General features: G+C 38.8%; 1 protein-coding gene across 1 annotated transcript in view; it reads right to left on the bottom strand.

Moving 5' to 3' along the window:
- The window catches only part of LOC121329194 (rap1 GTPase-activating protein 1-like), a 124779-nt gene extending 101560 nt beyond the window's left edge, over positions 1 to 23219 (bottom strand). The window contains exon 1 of the mRNA XM_041274659.1: positions 23183 to 23219. The gene's annotated coding sequence lies outside the window, so the exon portion shown is untranslated. The remainder of the gene's footprint in view (positions 1 to 23182) is intronic.
- Between the last annotated feature and the right edge of the window lie 1981 nt (positions 23220 to 25200).

The raw sequence follows: 25200 nt of genomic DNA, 5'->3' as shown, positions 1-25200 counted from the left end.
GTGTAATTGCCAGGAAACCAAATCCAGGGAGCGAGTACTCTGCTAAGTTTGTCAACTCTGAATGAAGGGGTTACTACTAGTGAGTGAGTGAGCTTCTCAGAATCTTCTCTCTCTCTCTCTCTCTCTCTCTCTCTCTCTCTCTCTCTCTCTCTGAGCCAGCGGAGTGAGTCTAGACAGAGTGGTGTGCACTACACTGCCTTCTACTGTCCTTTCTTTGGATTTTCTCTCTTTTGCATCCTCTTTCTTGCAGAGACCTTACTCTTCTTTGAAATCGTTGATCCACTTCCTGTTGCCTTGGTAACATGCACGCTGTCTCAAGCATTTCATAAATAATGTGAGAACTGAAAAAAAAAACAAGTGTCACTTTCTTTTTCTGTTCTAATAATATATTGTACACACTGCTAAAAAAGCGTCATGTTTCTGAAGGTATGAAAAATAAATAGCCACGTACAATACTTTGTCGCCAATAGCTGTTTAAATGCTAGCGCAGTAGTTCTCAAATACATTTTTTCGGTGGCCTCAAAGTGCGGCCACGTTCACTTATTGGTGGACGCACTGCAAATATTTCCTAAAAATAGTAAATATAGCATATGAAAAATAAAGAAAATATAGACCTCTGCACTTCTAAATGTTTTATTTATTCCTATAATAAAACTAAAGTGTTTCTCTGTACTGGATCTTAATTCCCAGGCCCTTCTAATAATAATCTGGAGACAAAAATCTGGTGTTTTGCTACATTTATCTTTTTTTTAATTATTATTATTCTGGCAACAGGTCAAACTTCATCAATTATATAAATGTATGTAAATTAATATACTAAGCTAACAGTACTTTCACTGTCCTGTTCCAATGACATGTTGCACAATTCCCAGCTAAATCTTGCAATGTTTTTATAGCATACAATTCTATGAAAAACTGTAATATTCCAGAATAATAGTTTGCGAAGGATTCTTTGTTCCACTGAATTAACTATAAAATTAAAAAATAATTCCTATGTGTATTTCAGGCAGAAACAGTACAGAAGTTGTGTTTGTATCTCTGCTATTGTAGTTTCTGCACAAAGTGGAAAAGGACACCTTTTCATAAAGTAATAGCATTGCTGAGGATTACGTATGCAACTGACAAATAGGATCACAACAAAACAAAACGTTGCTCACTATACGTAACATTTATCTTACAAGAAATCGTGGTGCATTTTCGAGTGCCGTAACTACATCTGCATACCCTGATTCTGACATGCTTGCCAAATCTGAAGCAGCACTTTGTTGATCCTGTTTGTTTTTCAAAATTAATTACTTCATAGCTCAGAGGCAGTGCATTTCTATGGTATTCACTCAGAATTAATTATGAATTTGCAGCCACTGTTTTAAAGCGTTATCAATATTTTTTCTATTCAGACACCCTGGGTTATCAAAAAGCTGGCAAAAGAAACACGTTTCACAAATTATTTTGAAGGCAATCTCAGCATCTCTTGACGAGAATAAAATCAGGGCCAATTTGATTGATCAAAACAGGCAAATAAACTTCTGCTGTAACCCTAACCTCTTTTTGTGAGACTAATCTATTCCTAGTTCAGGCTGCATTTTGCGTCTCATCTGTTTAATGTCCCAGTATGTGTGTTTTGTATACTTCTCTCATGCAGTTTCTATTTAGCTTAATATTCACCAGTCTTACTACAGCAGCTAATGGCTTTCAACATTGGGGGCTACTGAAAATTCTAGTCACAAGACTATAATTGCTGTTCCTTATGCAACCTGTAAGTGCTCTCCTCCTGCTGTCAGTGTGCAGTGATTTCATCTGGTTGGGCTCAGCTCTGCTGAAGACATGATGCTGGCACAGCAGGGGTCCTCCACCCCTCATTGGCAGCATTTGGGCAGCACTAACTGAGCGTGAAGTTAGACAGGGATTGGGGCGTTCACTGTCTTTTTCAATACCCCTGACAATTAGAAGAAAATCTGTGACTCTCCATTTGGCAGGTGTGTTAAACACTCATCAGGCAGACGTGTGGGGTGAAGCGCAGGGGGATCAGTAGGCAGTGCCCTGTGGGCTTGAAGGTTACAGTGTAACAGATTGTTCACACTTGGGAGGATAAGGAACCCTGATCTCTGTTATCTCAGTGCTGGAGCTCACGATGTTGGTTTTTAGAAAGATCTCCTGAGAGCTACTGTTTGGAAGCGTTTACTGTGCAATTTACACCACACATTGCAAGGTGAAGTTTAGAACCAATTCTAATGCATTACTTTCTACAGCATTTTGGCTAGCTTTAAAGGCTGTGAAAGGGTAAACAAAGTATTTTACTAAGCAGTTATCCAAGAACCTTTAATGAAGATCTTACAATTTCACAAACTGCTCAAACAAAATTAGAGACTCACACATGGTGATGCGGGTTTTCACATTCTAGGGTTACAAAAGGCTGTTTATCAATTAATGCGTCTACAACTGTTTAGCTGTCAGCCTTTTATTCTGGAGTTTTCTAGAACTTGGTCTTTGCAATTATTTAGGCTGGTGTATTAACTGGGCTTGTGTTTTATAACAGTAGTCTTCTGTTCCATATGGACAGCGCTTTGAGGTGACAAAAAAGCATGAAAATGAAGAAAACTGACGTTTTGTTTTTAGATACCTAGCTGTTTAGACCAGTTTACAGACCACTCTGTGTTCATAATCCTTTCTTCATCAAACTAAGCAACATACAGTAAAACAGCCTACCCCATCCTTATTACCGAATTAAAAACAAACATATAGCTTATTGGAACCTATTAGCTGCTCCTACACATAATAATGTTGACAGTGTAGATCTCGCTCTCAAGAGTGTCAATGACAAAGCATTCTAAGCATTTAAACCACAGAACATGCTATATAAGCAAATCAATTACACACTTAGCATAAAGTCAAGAAATAGTCAAGATGAATCTCCATCAGAGCCACATTAAATAAATATTTACAAGAACAGCCATGGCATTGATATCGCAATAGATGTGATATTCAGAAAGGCAACCAACAATTAAAATTGATATAAAAAAAATAAGAAAAGTGAATTTTATCTTTACTTCTCGAACAAATACTAAAACCAAAGTTGTTTTTTACTGAATTTTTAATAAATACATGTCCTTGTTTATCAAGGTGCACCAGCTTTATCTCTTTTTTATTTCAATTTAATGACTCATGATGTGTTCTTAAGTGTGTGATGGCTTCCTCTAATCAAGTCGAGTCTATGCTTTCTCATGCACTGTTTGTGTGACAGAACAACTTGCTTCTCCCGCAGGCCTGATGCTGCAAAGAGTGAGCGAGAAATACACTCTCAACTTGATTATGTAGTCACAAACACTCAGAAACATACATTACAGGTTCCCAGCCTACAGGTCCAATAGAAGTCAGTACAGAAACAACTTAAATTCTAAAATTAAACTGCACCTTCTCTCTATTCCCTATTCCTGCATACCCAAACCATGCTACTCTGTACACCTAGCACAGCTGTGGACACTGAACAGTCATATTTGTAAATATTACTGCACATGCATAGTACAGGGTAGATCATCATTTGAAAGTCTATATTGTGACAGAGCATAGGCACTGCACATGGGGGTGCATGTGTGTGTGTGTTTGAGTGAGTTTGGTGGTCGGTGGCCATCTTGGTGAAGGGTCAGCCTCGAACCAAGATGGCCGCCATTTGCACAACCACATGGTTTTGATTTTTTGAGTGATTTAGTAATTCTTAAATTAATTGATTTGATTGTTCGAGTGGTAATGTGTGGAATGGGACCAGGTGGTGATTGACTGAATGATTAATGTCAATCAGCCCTTGGCAGCGGTGGGATAGCGCCCCTATTGATCCAGCACAAGTCATTCAAATCCAGCAGTGATGAATACAAAAAAAAAAGCTATTCAATGCTAGATTGTTCAACACTTGTTGTGGAAAGATATACAAATTTAAAAGTTTGTATTACAAAGAAACGTTTACAGATTTTTTTTTTCGAAAACAAAACTTTGAGCGTCACAGTTTTGTTAATGTAACCTGAAGTGCTGGTGCTTGTGTAGCATAGTAAAGATATACGACCCCCAGGTTAAAACCACAACCAGCTCTGCAAGGGAGACAATGACTGCGCTGGGGCTGCTGTTAAAATCCGCACTTTGTGGTTTTCACAAACACTCCATTAAATGCCACATACAGAGCCGTGGACACTGAGCTCATTCATTCCGATTTACTGGAAAAAATGTTGCAGAAAATTGGGCTGATGGAGTGAGAAGAAAAGCGGTCTTGTTGTGGCAGTTCTGTCTAGCACCCACCTTCACCCCCACTCTCTCACAGTCCAGGACTGTGCAGTTCTGTGCAGGATCAAGCAGGGGTTTGTTCCCAGGACCACACTCATTTATACCATCGACGCCAGCGCTGATCTGTACAGCTGCGCTCCATGAACAAGTTTTTATGAAGAAGAGTGGATTATTGTTGGGCATGCTTTTGAAATGAGCAATCTCAGATGGAGCCAGCATAGCTCTGACACAAGTTTCAACAGCTGGGACTGCCAGGGGATATCCCTGCTATTGTCTCTTTGCTGGACAGAAGGAGTGCTTTCTAGTTAGAACTGCACTGAATAGTGCTGTGTGCTGTTTATTCCCTAGGACTGTGAGAAGAGAGAGCACTAATGCAGACTAATGTGAGACTACCTCTAACAGGACAATCTTCCATATGATGGGACTAATACAAGTCTCAAGGAAGTGACGTGGTCAGGCCCCCTCCTTGTCTCTCTCTTCCCAATTGGGATTTGGATGAATGCATTTCTCAGTTGAAAGGAACTTGCTTGCCTGGATGCCTCATCAATCAATGGGAATTGATCAGGATGCCTTGTGAGAGGTTTTGGGAATCCAAACACAGCTAGACACATTTTGGGAGTGCTAAGATATTTCAATAAAAACTGCACTCTAGCTTTAAAAATGGATAGGAGCTCTGCTTATTTGGGATGGCTTGAAATGGCTTCAACAACATTACAAATCATTATGCTGGCTAACTAATCTATATAAACACTGCCTTGTCACTTTGAAAAGCTTACCTAGTAAAAGCATAGGTAAACACTATATAGCCCAGAGAGGAGGCTGTGTGGTCCAGTGGTTAAAGAAACAGGCTTATAACCAGGAGGTCCCTGGTTTAAATTCTGCCTCTGACTCATTCTCTGACCCTGAGCAAGTCACTTGTGCTCTGTCATTCAGGTGAGACATTGTTGTAATTGACTCTGCAGTTTGTGATGGTTGTCCACTATAAAAGGCATTATATAATTATTATTATAGTAAAGCACATAGCAAACCACAGCACTTAACATAAACTATGAGAAATGCATAGATTTACCCTGGGAAAAGCACAAGAAAACTGCAGATGACTCTACCATGGTACACTTTTCTAAGGGGTGGGCAGCTAGATGAAAGGTAAAAGAAACAGGATGTATAAATAAAATGATCATAATAAAAAGGGTGTGCTTAATATCATTTGCATTTCTAAATTTGGTTTTGTTTCCATTTTTTCAGTACATCCTCAGCATGGTTCATAGTATTTTCTCTGCTGCAGATCATATGAAGATGTTTCTAGTTGGTTCCCCACAAGGGCTTTTGCATCCTCAGTGAGACACTTAAGATAAGAGAACAATAAGATGATTAACAGTCTCACCTTAAACACATATGCAAGCTTCCCTGTGATAAAACAATTTTATTACACTGAATCTTGTTAGCAGCAGCAATGAACTCAAATTGCCCATCACAATGCAGTTGTCTTCAGGGAAGCTCACACAGGTGCAGAAAGGTGATACTAATGATCTAATTAGTATTGATCTCTTACACTTGATGCATTGATGACACAAGTCCTTGTGGGGAGCTGACTGGAAGAGTCTTACAATGGTCTTCACTAAAGAACATATTGCGGTGACCCATGCCAAGCTCATGCTTTTTAAAAATACATTTCAAGGATGTGATGGAAAACTTCTGTGTCCTTATAACTTCCTGTTTACTTCCTGTGTGGATGCCCAAACCCGCCCAAGACTTCCTGTGTTGTTTGTGACTCCATTTTCTGTGAAGTGGGACTGAGAAAAGGCTTTAAGGGAGAAAGGTTTCTGGTAGAATACAAAGAAAAATCATTATGTAGTACGGTAGACTCGTGCTTATTGCAATATTGGTAGTCCTAACTAACCTATAATCCAAGGCCATGCTTTCTGATAGCAGCTGTAGAAACTGCTATAGTGGTGTCTGCAACATTTACAGCAGTATGTTTTTTTTCAGAAGATTTTGGATGCAAGTATGAAAAACATAAAAAAAAAAACAAGGCTAGTATGTTACATGTTATGATAAGTATTCCAAACAAATAACATTAAGACTAATCTGAATTTCACTGTCAGATTACAAAACCAAACAGCCAAACAAATAACAACTGAAATTCTTAAACAACCATTACAAGCAAATAAAAAACGGAGAAGAAAATCAGAGTTTGTTCTTTTATACTTATTGAAAAGCTACAGCTCATTTGAACCTTTTAGGAATGTGTGACACTTGAGCTAAATGGTGCTAAAGAATGTCCTTACCAAGTTGCATCACAATCAGATTCAAGGTTCTGTAGATAGTATATAGTTTACTGTATGTAAACTTGTACATCTGACATACTGTACATAAATACATATGGATTTGTGCCACCACTGTATACAGTATATCAACCAGAATATGAACAGGCTCTGGTACCAAGTAGCTTTGGTTTAGAGGCTATTGTATTAAAAAAACTTTCAATAGAAATAGGCTTGGTGGTGCAGAAGGCTTTTTTTAGCTCAGTGGGGGAAGTCAGCACCTCAAAACCAGCACACAATTCAGCAGGATTGTCAGTCTGCTTGAGAGAGGCACAGTGCTGAATAGGTGTGCAGGTCAGGGCTGAGGGCCATGCTCTCACTTGCAGAGCTATGAGGAAAATTTCTCAGCCTAGCCAACACCTCACCTTACTAAGTAAGAGCCAGAGACACTTTAAAAAGATTATTTATCTGTGTTTTCCTGTGGCGAGTGAGAAAAGGCTGAAGTGACACGGTGGTCACATTCTGGAAACACTCCCCTACCACAAAAGAATAGTTGTGAATGACAGGAAACCGCTCCATGCCAAACAGGAAGTGCTTTAAGTTGCAGGTCGGTTTGTTTTTAATTACTTCGGTCATTTGACCCGGAAGGGCATTGAGAAAAGTGCCTGCTTTATTTCCAACACAGACTTTAAGGTGAACCGAATACCTTTGCTGAATGAATGCTTTCAGAGCGTGAACTGCATGGGCACTGATGCATGAATGCTTTTTGTTCACAGATTTAGACATGTTTTAAATGTGTCTAGCTTTCAGCAATGCAATAACTTTTTTTTTTATATGTCTCTGTAGTCTGCTCTGAATTGCTCTTCAATTTTAATTGCCTGACGCAGATCCATTTAGCTTAGGCTACAGCGAGCATCATCTAGTGAGCTGCCACTTTGACTCATGTTTCATGTTGTTTATCTGGCAATACATTGCTGTGCACTAGATGGCGCTGGCGCTTATGAATATAAAGACACTAATATACATTATATACCGTCTGTCTGCAGCAGACAACTGGAACAGAACAGCCTTAACACAGACTTATCAAATAATAGAAACAAAGGCAATATTTGAGTAAGTGCCATAACATCTATTTGCAATGACTGTAAATATCTTAAAAATTAAAGGGGACAGTAACATAAAAATATATATGAAAAGGTTTTATGTCATTTAGCACTGAGACTGCCATTGGACTACTGATCAAACTGCTTCAAATGTAGATAAACATAATGTATTTAGATTTACTGGTGTTTGAGTTATCAAGAAACTACAAAGAATTCAAAGACTGTAGAAGAATACACACTAAATGCAAAATACAGCAGCAACTGTATGGAGTCAAGAAGAAATTGATTGCAATTTCTTATATTCAGCCACACGGGGGTGCTGTTTTGCAACATCCAGATAACCTCTGCATCATTGTAGTTCATCATGAGCAAAAGCCAACAGCATCATTGTAGTTCATCATGAGCAAAAGCCAACATTTCATGTGTATTCATTGGTTTTCTTTTACTCACCGTTGCATTGACTCTTTATAAGATGCTGCCTCTTTTTTAAGGTGTTCTGGAGAATGAGGCATTGGTTAGAAAACCAAGACAGAAAGGGAAATCCGAGAGTTTTTCTTACTACTTATTGATTAGCTATGCACGTTAAAATCTAAAGCTCAGTTTAACCATTTATCCCTGGATTATTACACTCTGAATACACTCTGCTAAAGAATGTCCCTACCAGGATAACAGGTTCTGTAGATGCAGATTAGTAAATCTGGTACTCCAGAGTGTAACCGTTAACCTGGGTAAAAAAAATCTAAATAAACCAAGCTAAGATAAAACAGTTACAGATAACATCTAGCTATACAGTCTTTCACAAGTTTCATCACTCAACAGGGGATAATCCTTTCTCTCTAAAAGTGATATGGAATCAAATAAGCCCCTAAATCAGATTAAAAAGGAAAATGTCTGGTCACATGATAATGGACTAAGTCTTTTTAAAGGCACAAATTGAACACACAAGCATTAGTAGACACATTTTGAAGCTACCACTTTGAAAAGAGCTTTGAAACAGAGTTTAAAGTTCTATGTGTAAAACGTTGTCAGGATGTTGACAATGAAAAGAACAATAACAGGTACATTATTTAAACAGCCTCCACCTAGTAGGGTCTTCGAATGGCTAACCAGATGTACAAGGCCATGCAGTCAGGGGAGCACATGTTTGTGTCGTGGCTGTGAAAAGTTGCAGTGGATTCCACAGGGAGCATCACATTGGCTAGTCTACTCCTGTGGGACTTGTTGTCTCTGCACAGCACGACAGTGGCCCCTGCTGGCCAGACACCCCAGTGAGCTCAAGCAAAACTGCAGTGCTGGCCTTTGACCTTCAGGGGCTAATCGCTTGCTGGCATTCACTGTCGAGCTTCTGGGAGTAAAGAGGCTTAGATCGGAGGACCCTTACTTCAGTTCTCCTGAGGGTAATTCCTGTGGTGAGGGAACATACAAATCGGGCATTTTAATTTGTGGAAAAAATGGGGGTCAAATAATAGTGATGATAGTAGTGTTGATGCATGGTATTATGTTATTCAGACCCCAAATGTCCTTTTATCAGATATGAGAATAAGCTGCCTTGTGAAAAACAAAAGCCTTTCCTTGAGTAAACCAGCCAGTCAGAGACACTGAATGCCTCCAGTTCTACCCTGGCAATAATACATCAAGGAACGAAAACTTTTTGACAAAGTCATTTTCAATGTCAGAGACTTGTAGTGGAAACATTTGTCATTGACTTGTTCTTCCTTTTAGTATTTCTTAATTAGACACTAATATTGAATAGTTATGAATGAACCTTTTTACTTGAATCCAGTCTTGCACGGTGTTGCTTTTGATTATAATTACACTGCTATGACACTATGTTTTAATGCTGCAGTGAAAACACAATGAAGTTCACTACTGGGGCTCTAGATCACAAACCCCTGTACCTAATGCTATCACACGCTTTCCAACAGAAACCTCAGTTCCACACTACTCAACAGAGAGGCAGCAACGATCGCCAGGGCTTTTATTTTGTAGCCCTCAATGAAGCAGTCATTGACTGAAATAGCTGCCCGGATGCCCTACTTGGAGCCTTACACCACTCATACACATCACATTACTAGCACTTTTATGTTTTCAGTTGTACTGTATTTGAAGACATTTGGGACAGTTTACATTTCTGTTTTGCTTCTTGCTTTGGAATAACAGTTTTCTCAAGGCACATATTATATTAATATTATTAATAACACATGCATGCATGATTCCAGTTGTATTTGAAGAGTCTACACATTATTTAGTAATGTTCTCAATGCAGTGATCATTATATGTTTTACCTGCCTGGCATTCAATTAGGAATTTGGTCGCTGATTGCACCTTTGCTATTTGGTTTCCATTTTTTGTATTGGAGTGCGGTTCAAATGGAATTGAATGGAATTAGCACTGTGAAATACAGCAGTCAGCTTGTAAGCTGTTTCTTTTTTACTTCGTTGCAAGATTTGAACTAGCTCCCTAGTGTGAAGACAGCAGGGAGTGATTGCACATTAATAAGTTGAAAAAAGGGCTGTTGAAAACATTATTAATAACATATTGGGTCTCAAACCACAGACAGTCAGAATACATTAGTGAATCAGTTTTGACAAGGGAGCGCCTTCATAGAAGACTGCTGTCCGTGGTGCTGAATTTTCTTTCAGTGTTGTGTTTCAGAGTCTTTTTTTTTTAAGGGCTACTTTTGTTTAACTGTTAACTAGTCAATGAACCCTCTTTTCATCTCTCAAATCTGACTCAGAGCTAACCAGGACAAATAAGCCCATCATTCAAATTAATTGTGTTATAAAGGTCAGAAATGATTCAGTTCAGGACTGTGGTGCACTGTCTGCAGAGCTGTATCTAGTTGTAGCCAATGCTGTTTTACATCACCTTTTAAAGGTATAAAAGAATACAAAAGTCTTTAAACAAAGTGTACTGTGTTTCAATGGGATGATCAGTCTTGAGTTGATAAACTAGCCCTAAAGAGCTAGACCTGGTGCTGATCTTTTCTATCATTATTTTGTATTAATAGTTTATGACTAGTTGACCATATATTAACTTACCATCAAAGTAATTGTAAAATAGTTTCAAAATGCTTCACTATTTGGCACTTCCATTAGCTACTTGGGTCTCAAATGTGTAGTTTTGAAATAAACACATGTTCTAACAACATGTCCTATTAGATTTGGTTAAAGAAAGTTTCTATTTTTTTCTCTCTTTTACATGTTCTATGTCATTTCACCTCAGCCGTGTCTTCCAAGTAAAAGCCAGCTACTGGCTTAAAGCATGTCAGTCAACAGGTTGGTTAATGGCAGGAAAGAAGGGTTAAGTGGGGACAGTTTCACCATCCTGGTGAATGGACACTATCTGAAAGTCTGGTTCGAAACAGATATTTCTTTCATAGTGTAGAACCATAGCTCATGTTTTAAACTAAAAATGCATTTTTACTGTAACATGCTTCTTTCAAAACTGCACATTTAAGACCCACATAACGAATGGAAGAGGACAACTGGAAAGATTAATGATGACACAACCCCCTTGCCTCGTCTCGTCTTGTCACATTACTGATTACGATGCCAGAGAAAACTTAAAATATATTGGGTATTCATGCAGAAAATGGATGCTATTAAATAGACTTTAGAGTACATCAAAATTATTTACTTTCCAAAGAAAAATGATTAATCGAGCACACTTTAAAAAGTAGTTCAGTCAAACTTTTCCTAACTCGTTCTTTCTGTGGTTGAAAGCTATTAATGCAAGCTTCATTGCAGACGTGTCCCTATCTTAACAAACCCACACCATTCTTCCAAAGTCAGACTCTGCAGGATTAATGTACCGGGCAGACCTACGCAGGCTCAGCAACAGAGCTCCACCTGTTAGATTAAAGGCTTCATTCATTTAAACAGCGTTTAAAGGTCATTAATAAAAAAAGAGTAATGGGTTCTTGTGATGGATTCACAGAGGCTGGAGGCATTCAGTGTCTCTCAGCTACTAAAAGGAACAACAATTCAACAATTCAAATACTAAAAGGAACAACAATTCAACGACACATGTTTCCACTACAAGTCTTTGACATTGAAAATGACTTAGTCAAAAAGTTTTCGTTCCTTGATGTATTATTGCCAGGGTAGAGCTGCTGCTAAAGTAAGATCCAAGATGCATTCTCATTAATCAGAACCACCAATCTCATGCTTGGCTTGCAGCTAATGCTGTTAAAGCTGCAGGCTCTCGAAGCACTCTGAACCAAAGCAAGCAATGAATCTGAAAGTGAATGCAAATCTTCCTTTAAGACAGATAAGGAGCTGCTTCTCTCACAGTTTAATTACCATTCTTGAGAGATCTGTACAGCCTATGCTCTCGTTTGCATCTGAAACACAGAGCCGTGTTTCTGCATCGCCCTGGCTCGGTGATGACACTTCAGCAGAGCTAACAGAAAGGGCAAGACTATTTTTATACATCCCAGAGCGAAGTGATTACAAAGCCTGTCTGCAAGAATGCCCAGAGATACAAAATGTCCATTAAATCTGAAAACCGGAGGTCTGGGGAAAGATAGGCGAGGGGGCAATTAGGCTCTTTCTTGTGTCACAAACCTATTTGAAAGGAAATGTCAATGAACAAAACAGACAAGTACATCCCAGAGTGACGAGAGGGGACATAGGGGTGCTACACTTGATTGCCCTCTTATTTATTATGAAGAAAGTTGTCTTATAAGTGTACGATTTAAAGAAGGCTAGAGGCAGATGTAAAACCTTAAATTGCAGAATGTTTTTTTTTTTTTTTGGCAGAATTTAGTTGTCAGTACCTTTTACTATCAGGGGAAACACTAGAAGAAATATTCAGAAACCTGGGTGATCTCTGATACTGTGTGGGAACATCCAGAAAAAGACTGAATTGTGAACTGCAGATAGACTTGGAGTTCAGTTTGACATCGCAGCACAGATGGAAAAATAGCATTATTTAAGCAACTTGAGCAGTCTGAGTTGTGGCTTAAAATGGTATGCTCTGTTCTCACTGTATGTGAATGGGTCCTGGTTTTCAGTTTGAACCACTTCAACACAGCAGGCTCTTATAATATATTTGTGTGTGACAAGGTCTTGCTCGTGTCACGTGTGTGGGTAGCCGCTGTTTAAGCACGCAGAGAATCACATGGACGTGGAGTTGAAACGCCGGCACAGGCGCGCAGGTTTTATTAACAACAAACACAAATGAAAGTAAATAAAGGTGGTCATGTGACATTACCAGCAAGCTGTACAAAAAGTGCAAAATAAAACATAATACAACAAACTATAAATCAAAGGTGCCGTGAAAACGGCAGGCCTTGCAGCAGCCCCGATCACAGCGATCGCCATGCTTTTATACTGACGCTCCGCTGAGACGCGCCCACCCGCCTGCTGGAACAGCTGATTGCTTTCAGCTGCTGCTCCACGCAGACGGGTAATCGTCACTGGCGGAGCGCCACAGCAGCTAAACAATTAAATGAATCTATTAACAGTGAACCCAAAAACATACAATAAACCACATATTTCCCCCATGTGCAGGGCTTACGCCCTGCCTCAATGTGTTTAAATGCCTGCTCATCAAGTCTTCATATGCAGGGCACTCAACAAAGGTATTATAAGACATGATACTGTTTGGAAAGCCAATAATACTGATAGAAATGTGTTTAAAAATGTTCTAATTGCAAAATATCTATAGTTTGCTTTTCAGATACCATCCAGCTGTTCTTGACTGAAGTCACTAGATTATAGATTGCTCACAGCAAGCCCATGGCATTTATCTTAACAGTACAGTAAGGAACTGTGTGTTTAGAATTGTACTTGTGCAAGAGATGAGGTGTGGTTGCTTCTGTCTAATGGAGACTTTATAATAACAGAAATAATAATCCACTACTGTACCTATTAAGCTTATAATTTCAGCAGCATTGGTGTAATGAAACATGTACTTTAAGCTTTAGTGGTTTATCAATGTCATAAGAGATGCTTGGCCAGTTGGGGGCATCATTATTAATAATTTTAGTTAGAGATTTACTTTCTCACTGTTGCCACGGTTGCAGATAGGTCAAACCACCTCGCAAGAGAAATTATTTTCTCTTTTCAGAAACATGGTTGAAAAAGGACTAATCCTGATAAATGGTGATCAGAAGCAGCAATAGGGTATTAAACAGGTAGGAGATTCAATATTCTGAAAAGTAAGCCTTTAATAAGGTCTAGTTTAATTTGATTTCTGTTTAATACCCACTGCATGGATCAAACCAATTCCATTTTCAAAATGATTATTCAAAGCAATTTTTCAGTCACGCAGAAATATTCTCCAGGCTGTTCCTATTTTTCCAGTAAAATGGTAAGTAAATCCCTGTGCTCAAGCTAAAAAAAAAACCAGAAGGTCGCTGGCTGTTCCACCTTCCTTTAGACAATGAAAAGCCTGATGAAAAAGCAGACTACATACGTGGCAAGACAATCCACTCTGGTTTAATCAGGCTCTTCAATACTCATTCCGCATTTGACATTTACAGAAATGCAAAGAAAATAACAATCTCAGCTCCCTCACAAGTACTATTTTTGTTCAAAATGATACTTTGTCACCATGGGTACAATTTTGTTGCCTTCATAAGGCTGATTAACCGTGTGCAGCAATAAAGCTGTGCGTTTGAGCCCTCAGTGAGCATAGTGTCGCTCATTGGAGTTATACAGCAACTCTAAGTCAGCCAGATAACCTTTATCTATGTATTCAATTGTAGGTCAGTGAATGAATCCAAGAAACCGAACAAAGGAAGAACTAAACCATTAGTGTGGGTATGCTTCATCACCTAGGTACTGGCAAATCAGTATGCATAGGTCGTTGTAATGTATGTGTAGTGTAGAAAAGTACTGTACCATTCATGAATTACATGATAAATCAAACTGAGAATCAATGCAATGTAAAGTAATAAAAAATAAACTGCCATGTACTATTTTGCACAAGAATAATGAAAACACTACCTTTGAATACGGTATTGATAGAAGGGAAAACACTTTTAAAATAACAACGTTCTTATGAAAGAGATTTATTCACTTGTTTTAATCATTTGAAACCTTATGCAATGTTTGTTGTACTGTTAAAATGATATACAGTGTCGCTATTTGTTACTACCAAGAAATTATCAATGCAACTATTGCCGAATCATCTGAACTCTGGACAGGTACATCATATGGCAAACAGTGAAATCTTGGTATAGAAAATGGCATACTAGATTGGTGATTGAGGATTAGCAATGCGTCTAATCCACACACGAATGAAGAACAGGCATACTAGGGCACACAAGTCCACTAAGAATGTGATTGAGCGGACCCCTGATTTACTAAAAATGCCCTATCCAAAAATATGATAAAAAAAAAATCAGATTCAAAATACTACTTTTTTCCCTCTACCTGCATGTGGGCCAGTGTGACACAAAGGGACAGCCTGGGAAAACGGAGGCAACCCTGTCCAGCAGGTGATAACAGCAAATAATTTTTCTTGCTCTCTTTAGCATGCATTTTGATTAACAAGTTCCTCTTATGCAGTCGTTGAGATCTATGTGACCAGCGACAATTAAGCTTTTACCAGAGCAATTTGTTCATTAATGACCTCACTGACTCAATATTAAAGCATTAACGGATTGATTTCATTAACAAATTCCTTTTGAAAATCACTTGCTACTAAAGCTGTCGTTACTATACCATGAGTTCCACACAATAACGCTGATTTTTGAACACCCCCCCCACCACTACTGTATTAACATTCATTCTTGTCAACTCCCTTCCCTGATCTAGATGCATGTCATGATTTCATATTAAAAGATGTATGTAAATAAAGGGTTCAAATAAAACGCAACATAATGAGACAAACGTATGACCAGAATGACTGAAACAGACATGCACAGACTGCTAGACAGGCATACAGAGGGTGTCAGCATTTAGATAAACATAATGCAATTTAACAAACTGACAGGATGGCTAGACTTGGCACAGGAAGACCAAAGAAAATGCAGATACAGAAACAGACTTGAAGAGACAGCAGATAGAGACCCCGATGGGCAGATATATAGATAGAGAGATGCTGAGGCAGGGCAGGAATCATCTTTGGCACGCTCTTGTCACTTTAATGAATGATGCCCTTGTCCAGTGGTATTCTCCAGGACAGAGACTTACTAAGGCAACATTTTCTAAGGGTTTTTTTTCTGGCCCTAAATTAACTCCTGTTTCTTGAATTATGCCATGTTTCCATCTGCCTCTGGGACTGACTTGAAAGAGGTTTCATTCGTTTCCATCAGCGACATAGCAAGGTCAAATCAGTTTCAACTGGGACCTCGTCAGCCCTGATTACTATTGTGTTTTGTCAAAACTCGCAGTGATGATCCAAAGGACGCAAAAGGTGGGTTTTATATCTCACACTGCAAAATTGCTTTAAATATTGACAGGGCTGTGAATATATTATGCTTTCTGGGAAGTACTAGAGGTTGGTGAATCATTTTTTGTATTATAAATGAAACAAAAACAGGTGATCTATAATGTGGGTATAATGAACAGCTACAGACCAGACCAGAGTGCAGATTACAGATGGAACCGGCTGCAGCAACATATTGGAAGCAGATAAAATGGAAGTTTGCAGACTGCTTTTGTCGTGTGGGTGGAAGTATGGTCAGACATTACTTGTTAATTTGGTGTTAATCAAAGTAAGGAGCAAATGCTTTTAAAATAGCCAAGTAGACACATGTTTGGGCCACTGCCTTTATCATTAAGAGTGAGAAGGCTTACACCTACTGCAGAAGAATCTCAGCAAAATTCCCACCACTGCAAAACCACTGTGTCACCATGTAAATCAATTAGTTACAGTCCGATTAAATTACCAACTAAATTAGTTTGTTGGTCTGAGATTAGCCCCCAGTGGAAATTACTGCAGATCACAAAACCAACACCACACAACTGGCAATAGATTGCTTGAGAGAGTCTTAGGACTGAATGGCAAGTCAAGAATGACCTAGAAAAACAAACAAAGCTACATGGATGAATATCTAAGCCTCAATTACACCCTTACATGTTGTACCGTTCTAACATAAAGTTCAAGAAAAATTAAATTGCAATACTCTGCAAGTGGAAAGATGAATCTGTACTTGACATATATGTGATGAAGAATGGCAATTATAACAGAGATCAGGCAAGCAATTTACAAAATAAGTTGAATTTCTTCCCAGGAGCAGAAACATAAATACAGCTTGTCTTTACTGAAGCACTTATCGTATGCTTCAGCAATCTTGCGCCTATAATAATGAAATGTCAAGGCATGAATTACACAGAACCAGTGGTGCATACAAAATGTGCTAGTGTTTAACTACTAAGAGTTTGTCAAGAATTCAGATTTATGTTTTCTGTTTCACATTGTGCATTGAAAATTTAGCGAGACCTGCTGTTGGATTATGACACAAGGGTGTGACATAGATTCTCAGTCTGAGATAAGCTGCTGGAGCTTTGGCTTGGGGATCTGCTCTCTTTCATCCTACAGATGATTGCTGACCAGCACAAGTGGACCAAGGCAGATTGCTCTACCACTTGCGACAATGGCGTACTCACTATGGCGGATCGGTTCTATCTTCTGTATGGCATCCTTGTTCTTTTAAGGTTCAGAACCTCGGATGCCACTATGGAGTTTTTCCTCATGGTGTCTAATTTCGGTCTTCCATCTCGAGATCACTGGTGACGTGAGAGAGCTGTGTTAACAAGCAGACCTGAGCTGCTCGTTCAGCCCTTTGTTAGTTCAAGATTAGATTTAGAATTGATTTTAAGATTTTGCTCTCTCTGAGACTGGAATCGTGTCTGAAGAGCCAAGAACCACACTTGCTGGTGAAGCTACCCCAAGAAAAAGAAACAGCAGTAACCATGTGATCCAGTTTTCAACTCTAGCTAGTCACCAGTAGTTGCTGATATTTCTGTCACACACCCACCCACCTACAACCCATGCCTTAAAATAACACTTTATAAAAACACTGTCATTATGAAATGGGAAATGTCATGTTCAATAACAAAGGACTGGCAATGCGACAGCTACTTGTAATTGCATCCAGTTTCTTTGTACTGTGTAGGAGGTAGAGTTCTACATTGCAGCTGGTTTCCAGCACTGACACAGAATTATCGGTTAGAAAGCCCTGCTGTATTAAAGGGGCTGCTGTCAATCCGTCTCCTTGAAAGTGAAAGGGTTTGACGCCAAAGTAGCAGATTCCTGTACAGCACAAAATTGGCCTAATCTCTCCCATCACCCTGCATGGCGGAGAGCTCAACCAGAGCTAATGTTGCTTGTTGCCTGCTTTCAACTCCAACTCAATTTGCTCCAGTATAAATCCTAACCTATTTATACTGTATAAGACACAACTAGTTATCTTGGTAAAGTTGATAGTTGGTAAAGTGATTTGGAAGTCATGCTTTTAGAATATAGGGCCCAAGCATTTTCAAAAGGGATGCCATCGTCCTCTTAAAGGCATGTTGAGTAAAAAGGCAGATCAAGGAGAGCTCATCTCCAGCTCACACCCTCCCTCCTCCCTTGCCTTCACTGAGCGAGGAGTTAACAGTATTAATCAGGTTATTCAGAGGTTGAGAACACAGGCTTCAGGAACGTTCCCCCCCGCCGGGGCCGACTTTCAAATGACAACAAAATTAAACACGATTGGTTCCGACTGCTGCAGCCCAAGCGGCTGTCTACAGGCACAGTGAATGTACGGTGCAGTATCTTACATCATTTAAAAAAGAGCTTTTGAAATGTTTAAGGCTGTCACCTGCATCTGACTTTAGAGGACATATACAAGGTCCTGACGATTTAGTTTATAAACTGCTACACGTTTAACAGAAGCATGCCTATTTGGGTCACACACTTGATTGCATTAGGGAAGGAAGCTTGTTTCTGCTAAGGAATTTAACCCAATTGGACTGTGAAACTAGGATACACAGGAGGTTATTAAAGGAAAAATGCATGACAGGGCGTGTGCTGTGCTGGGATAACATCACGCCTCGGGTGTTTGGGTGCATCCCAGCACCACGCACAACCTGGAATGCTTTATTCCTATTATACAATGATTGTAAAAATAGCAAATAGCTAATGTCATGTTTAAAACTGATTTTAATTAGACAAATGTGGAAATAACATTCCGCTTCATAAAATGGTTCATGAAGTATGGACTATGATGTTCTAATAGATACACTAAAGTGATATTTCAGTTTAAAATGAGTTAATAACAACAGGACTTCTCAGGTTTTTTTTTTTTTTTTTTTAATGTATGTCATGAACACATTGTTAGCAGGGTTGAACTCTGCATCTGACAGTATAGGAATGCTACGTCTCAGGGGCGGTTCATTTAAGTGTCTGTTTAAGCCTGCTCTGCGCCCCACGTAACTGATTATGCCATACTCTCCAGAGCTATTCCTGACAAAGGCATGAAATTGTAGTAGAACTGTATTACTGTGTTTCGTTTCGTGATAGTTTTCAAGTCTACATTTGTGATACTCTCACTCACCCAGTCATAAAAAACTACCCAGTGGGTTTGACATTTCATGGATGCTTCATTTCTGTCAGATTCTATCTTGTCTAGTCCCTCAGAGTCGATCTCCATGTGTCTTTTTTATGTTTTTTTTTCTCTCATTCAGAGGTGCTGTCTAGTCTCCTGGCTGCTCTGTGTTTGAAGGCTCTTTGCCAAAGGAGGATTCCACAGTTGTCATGTTGTTTAAGGTAAAATTAACTTCAGGAATTGTGCAGTTTATTCTGTGTTATTGACAGTTGTGGTGGATTGATATGTCTGTCTAGGTTTTCAGTGAGGAGGTTGCCGGTACTAAATCCCAGCATAACATCACGGGTCGAGTGCAAGGCTGACCAATCAGAAGGGCAACAATCTTGCCATAATATAGAGTAAAGCCAGGAGAGACCACTCACAGGAGTCAAAGTGGCTGCTTGCAAGAGATGTGGTCCCTCTTCAGAGGTTAGCTGTGAAATGGGCCCTTTCACGATGTACAAAGAGGCTACTGTTGTTACCGATGTTTGCTTCTGAGATGACAGGAGCATTTTTATCACTTCTTCTTCTTCTTCTTCTTCTTCTTCTTCTTCTTCTTCTTCTTCTTCTTCTTCTTCTTCTTCGTGTCATTGAACAGCTCTACAAGTCAGCTGTAGCCCTTTTGAATGGCAAATGCTTTCAGGTCTCGAATCATTTTCTTGGCTTCAGGCACTGAAATATTTGTTCAGAGGCAGTAATTCAGAAACTGTAATGAGCAAATGAAAAAATATTTATCTGAAAACTTCAAAGAAACTTCAAAGAGACTGTTAATCGGAGAGCATTTTCTCCTTCAGGCTTGTTTTTATGGATGGGAGTAAGAAAAATTGTTTTGAGAGGTGGTCGCTTGGGCAGGTTTTACTGTAATATGTTAGTTAGACACCACTGAGTTTTATGTATACAGAATTTAATACTGACAGTGCAGAAAAATCAGTGTGAAAAAATACATGAATGTTCATGGAGTGCTGTGGTGACTTTTATCTTGAGTTTTGAACATTCATGGACTGTTCTCTGTTTTATAATATGCAACAAAATACAGCTCACAGGATTTCTCCTACAAGTTGTGTGTTGCACCCTTAAAAATCTGTTTTTTTTTCAGGTCCTCTAATGAAATGTCTGCCATCTTTTTCACTTTGCGATGAACCAGCTGGTAGCACTCCCATTCACAAGCTCGCAAATCAACTGAAGCCTGCATGTTTTAAGCATTGTAGGGACATGCTGAAGGGAAGCAATCAGAGGTTAGTTCATTCTACAGCATCACCTTTGAAGGGGTCAAGTCAATCACATTTATTTTACCTGGGTCTTCCTCCATGTATTTGACCTCTGTTTCAGAGCCTCTGCAGCTTGTCTCACGGGATCTCATTGGCCATTGAAAAGCCTTTGATCCCCACAGTCACAGCAAAAGCATAAAAAAGCATAACACTTTACATTACATTGTGTCCCTAATTACTATGTATTTACATAGTCGTTATTTAGTAAATACATGTGTACTTACACATAATTACATATAATTACAATATTATAACCCTGCAATTGGGTACCTACATATACAAAAAAAGAATTACATGTTACATTGTAATTATGTGTAAGTACACATGTATTTACTATGTAACTACTGTGTGAATACACATTAATTAGAGTCCCAATGTAAAGCGTTACTAAATCAATTCTTGCTGCTGGTGGAATCCATCCAGGATGGCAACATTCTGTGAGTAAGTATTGAATGGAAATGCATGGAAATGCATGCAAATACAAAACTGAACAGCAGTTCTGCAGTGGTTTGTTTTCCCCACATAACTTAACATTAGTAAGCAAATAAAAAGGTTGCTTCTGACCCAAGAGGGTTCTGGTATTCATATGTTATTCTCTAATTAAATACATAGTGGTGACTTATTTCTCTGTAAACACGCTAATACCAAAGGGGTATGATATTTCAAACAATTTATTTTCATTGCCCTGATGTTTTATTCAATAGAAACAAAATTCTTCCCACTGGTCAATATCTCAGGAAGAATTTATAAAAATAAGCTTTTGAAATGTAGAAAAAAATTTACTGTCTTTATAGCTGCAGTGTCCTACAAGCAAGTCCAATTTTACAATGGTGTCTGTTTGCTACATAGGTTTCTGTTCAACTGATTTTCCAAAACTGTAAAACATTTAGGCCTGTCAAAGGACATACAAATGTGTATTTAAAAGAAGGGAGACCTTATGCACAGAATTGTACGAGACCATAGGTTTCTTATTATTTAAAAATGTTTAGGGCCCACAGGGAGGTCGAAAGCCAAAATGGATGCCAGTTTCCAAACAATTGGACACAGGTGCATAAGACAGATGTATATAAACTGAGGGTGAGTGAGGGATGTAGAGTGAGGAGTGTGGAGTGAGGAGTGTGGAGTGTGAGTGAGGGTTGAGGGGTGTGGAGTGATGGGTGTGGAGTGAGGAGTGTGAGTGAGGAGTGTGAGTGAGAAGTTTGGAGTAGAGACTATCACAGATACAACAATGCATCCATCCACTGTGCCAGAAGTGTGTACAAATAATTTTAGGAGCATGACAAATACTTCAGGGATCTTTCCTGGTCTTCATCATTACCCCCATATTAAATACAGGTCCAGGCAGTGTGTATTGGCATTTATAATAAGACCATGACAGAGTGTTACATAATCAGAAGAAATTCAAATTCAGTACTTGTGAGCATTCCAGACTCAGTGCTTGTGAGCATTCCGGACTCAGCGCTTGTGAGCATTCCGGACTCAGCGCTTGTGAGCATTCTGGATGCACTGTTCTAGAGTAGTCTTGGGTTCCATCATATACCATATGCAGCTCCTTGTCCAGTACCTTCTGTATTCCAACCTAGCACTGTCATATTGAAGAACAGTATAATACGAGTGTACTGTGCATATAACCTACAACCTGTATACTGTGACTTCAAATCATAATGAAGAGGGAGCAATACCAGAACATACTGTACAGAAATCCCTTCATAATCAAATATTATCAAGCATCTTTTATTATTACAACAATGACAATGATTTGGGATGAGATTCCATAGTAAAACAAGTTATGCAGGCTTTCAGAGTGATAGCTTGCGCTTTCCAGACAGTCAGATGGCCTGCCAGAGCCTGATCTATGCAAATACAATTCCCTTTCATAAAAAGGAATTATTGATAATTTCAGGGAAACTGAGGCACTCAATCAAATCCGGTTTCATAGGGACGAGAGGAAGGAAGGAAATGGATTGATAATTACAATATAGTGGCAGACTGGGGGAGACACCTGGGACAAGGATCAATTACAGCAAGCTATCACAGCTAGACAGTGTTCTTTCTACACATCGTCGCTACCCTGAAATGAGGTTTGATTAATTTAAGAGCCGATCCTTGCAGACTTGTCATTTCGTTTTTTCAGACAGTGTCAATCCTTCCTGCTCCTTTCTGTCAGATATATTGAACAAAAGATAGTTAAGGAGGACATACAGAAAGGGGCTATTAGCCAACCTGCAATGGCAACCCAATGGAACTATGTGTTGTGGTTGTTGGTTGGCTTAGTTGACTACACTTTCCTTTTGTGGGTGAAAATCAGCCCAACTCAATGTAATCTTCTGTTCACACGGTATTTCAAATTGGCTGAATCAGTTCGACAGAAGGTGTGAGGTTCCTTGCCAAAATAATGTTAGATAGACTATTATTCCTCTCTCCCTCATGTTCAATCACACAAGCCGCAGGTAAAGCAACCCACTGTTTCGTACAGAACATTTACAGTGCCAGCTCTGATTTTTACTTTTTATGTGGTTCTTGTACTAGTTGCCGAATACTAATAAACTAACTACCAACAACATCACTTTACTAACTGCGAGTTCAACTCTATTGCATGTAATGAAGGACCTTTCCAGCCATTTGAGTTTTATGTCAGTTTTCAAAGCCTCACCCTAAATGGTGTAGTGCTAAAACATTGATCAGGGGTCTTAATAAATACTTATTACAAAGATCCCCAACTCTGTGTTCTACAAACAGTGCACTTCTTACCTTTGTAGTTGCAGTCTTTGTTCTTCGAAAGGTCCTCTTCAGTTCTGTAATAAAAACAACTTATTTAGTCATTTTTTTTCTTTATAAACCATTTTCACAGAATAACTGAAATAAAGCAACTCTCATCTGTTAAAGAATCTGAGAATGTATTTTTCAGTGGGCTGTATAACCCGTCTAATCATATTTCTTACACTTGTATTATAGTCACCTGCAAGGAACTCCGATTTAAAGGTGCTGTTTGTTAAACGTAATCTAATTGCAATTGCAACCTAGTGAAATTTTTTCTCAGATCGCATTAATAAACTCAATGTTATGCGGTTGGAAAATAACTGACTGTAAAGTTGGTCGTCCCAGCAAAACCTGGAATTGCTAAAACAGCTTTGAATTGGGAGTCTGCCAGACTTGGGTTAAGTTTTATAATAATACAGCTTCATCATCTATGCATAATCATTGCAGCAGCTCCTTGCTCCCAGCCAGTCAATTACTTCTCACACATGCAGTTCTATTTTAACAAAGGGACACATTAAGTGCTCATGCATGGTGGTCTGTGGACAGTAGTGAAAATAAACTATCTTCCACTTACCCTGACAGCACTGCAGTCATACCAATGTACCCCAGGCCAGGGGAAGTTGCCACCAGTGGCCATGTGTATCTAATTTAACAATAATACACAAGGGCCACCCACAAGCATCAGCTGCTGCATCTACCTCCATACAGAGAAATACAGACACAGACAGCAACCCTGATCATGCAAGTTAATGTGCTGTGAGTAGGGGCATTCTTATTGTATTAGCAATGTTATCTCGTGCTGTTTGTAAGAAAAGTGCAGGGCTGTTATGAATAATTTGTATTCACCAAAGACTTAAAATGACTTTTTTTTTTCTTCTTTCCCATTGAATCCTGCCTCAACTAGATATTCCAGCAAGCGTCCAGTTTACAGGAGAAGTCTTACAGAACGGGTCTAAACTATGGAATAATGTGGCTAACAGACAGAAAATCATTACATTTTGTTCAAAACTAATTATGACATTGAGGAGCTGCAACTTGAAATGAGCCACAATGATGAACATTCAATTTTTTACATTTCCTTTGACATCAAAGCTGTATAATTGCTTTCCTGGAGGTGGAATAACATTGTGCTGCAAGTTGAAATTGATTTTTGGAATGTAATGATTGGGGTTCTCAATCTTACAGAGCCTCGGGGACTGATGGAAAAACACTGTTTTGAATCAAGGGGAAAATAAAGAGGACTAGAATACCATCGGTATAAAACTGCGAAAAAAAACAGAAATGGTGTTTTAATGGAAGTGTAAGATGGTATCTCAGCTAGAATAGTTTAGAATGAATATTTCATGTGTAGGGGGTCTCTTAGGAGTGAGGATTTCAAAGCAAAGGTTTGCCTGGCTGCTCATTTCTGGTATCATTCTCATTAACTACTATTACACATTAAAAAAAAGTGTTTTTTTGGTTTTTAACTTGTCATATGTTATAGGCACAGGATAGGATCTATACACAAGAGAAGATGTTCTGGAAATTTGACAAACCCATAACATATATAGTCATATGTAATATATAATTAGGGCTTCTGATTTTCAGTTCTAACAGATAAAACACCCCCAATACAAAAATAATGAAATTGGGGTATAGCCAATAAACACTAGAAAAAATGGTTGCATAACTCACATTGACTTCACCCCTTTCTTATTAAAAAAACAAAAACTACCACAAAAAAACAAAAACAAACTACCGTATTTTCTCGAGTAAAAGTCGACTTTGTTTAAAAGTCGACCCCTCCATTGTGAGGGCGAGATTCGGGCACAAAAAGTTGCTCCTAAAAAAATTGCTGATTTCAAGGTACTTATAAAATTGTATAGTTAACTTGAAATCTCCAACTGTTTAAAAGCTGAAAACTATTAAAAAAAAAAGTCTAATTAAGCTCATGAATAGTTCAATTAAGGGTTCAATTAAGTAATTGAGAGCTGGGTTGGAATGAAAACTAGCAGACACAGCTGTCCCCC

Source organism: Polyodon spathula, chromosome 16 (assembly GCF_017654505.1).
Source record: "Polyodon spathula isolate WHYD16114869_AA chromosome 16, ASM1765450v1, whole genome shotgun sequence".
Classification (NCBI taxonomy): Eukaryota; Metazoa; Chordata; class Actinopteri; order Acipenseriformes; family Polyodontidae; genus Polyodon; species Polyodon spathula.
The sequence above is the reverse complement of the archived record's forward strand: the minus strand, read 5'-3'. Positions and strand labels throughout refer to the sequence as shown.